This window comes from Otolemur garnettii, unplaced genomic scaffold (assembly GCF_000181295.1).
Source record: "Otolemur garnettii isolate 467f Iridium unplaced genomic scaffold, OtoGar3 scaffold00183, whole genome shotgun sequence".
Classification (NCBI taxonomy): domain Eukaryota; kingdom Metazoa; phylum Chordata; class Mammalia; order Primates; family Galagidae; genus Otolemur; species Otolemur garnettii.
In genome coordinates, this window is record NW_003852578.1 from 1,042,112 (window position 1) to 1,043,218 (window position 1,107).

Consider the following 1,107-nt stretch of genomic DNA (forward strand, 5'->3'; position numbering starts at 1 on the left):
TTTCCTAATTAGTAATTACCAATAAGTGATATTTATCAAATATCTCCCATTCCATACCTAGTCACTAAGTAGTTCGAAATACATTTCTTCATGTTCAGGCCTTTAAAAAATTGTTATGGGTTTCTACCACTGCCTGTGAAAAAAGTAATAGATAACGTATTTAAATTCACAATTTCATAGCAGAAAATTATGGAAACTAGTTTTCTGACCATCAGAAATTGGACAACAGGTAATAAAGAGTTATCTCTAAGAGAAGAAAATTAAATGACATTACCCCTAAGAGCTCCCACATTTACTACCTGGAGAAAGTTTTCAGGCCTCAGCACAAAGAGGATATGCAAAGAGAGCTGAGTGATCTCAGAGTTTGAATAAACTGAGTTTAAACTTCAGAGATGCCAAGGTAGACAGAATTTGTAGAGTGTGATATCAGAGTGAAGAAACAGTGCACAGAAAGCTCCAGAAATCTGTGTGGTGTTCCTTTCAATTTTTTTACTAAGTGTGTATCCATTCATTATTGTAAAGAAACTACTAACACTTATAAAACAGCACTAAAAAATAGTTAGCTGGAGGAAAGATCTTAATCACTGAGCATCTAGTATTATCTTCAGAATAGTATTGCCTCAGTAGTGGGCCCAAATTAACCTTAGACTACAGGATGTTCTGGAATCTCCTCACAAAGATTAAAAGCAAGCTTCAAAGGGATAAAGCTGATTCCAAATAACTGACCTGAGCAAAGACCCCAAATGTACATTTGCAAAAGAAACAACCATCTCGAAGAAAAAAAAATTACAAAATACACTTAAAACTAAATATCAGATGTGCAAAGAAGGAGAATTCTGTTGTAACAAAATATCATATACTGAGTAGCTTACAAACCACAGATACTTTTATCTTACAGTTTTGGAGGATAATGAATCCAAGGTGATCAGATCACTAGCAGATTTAATGTCCAAAGAGAGTGTGTTTGTTGTTCATAGATAACGACTTCTAGGTATGCCCTACATCATGAAAGGGAAAGGCATCCATTTCTTTAGAATCCTTTCGATAAGGGAATTTATCCAATTTTTAAAATAATAACCTAATGAGCCCCATGATCTAATAATCTTC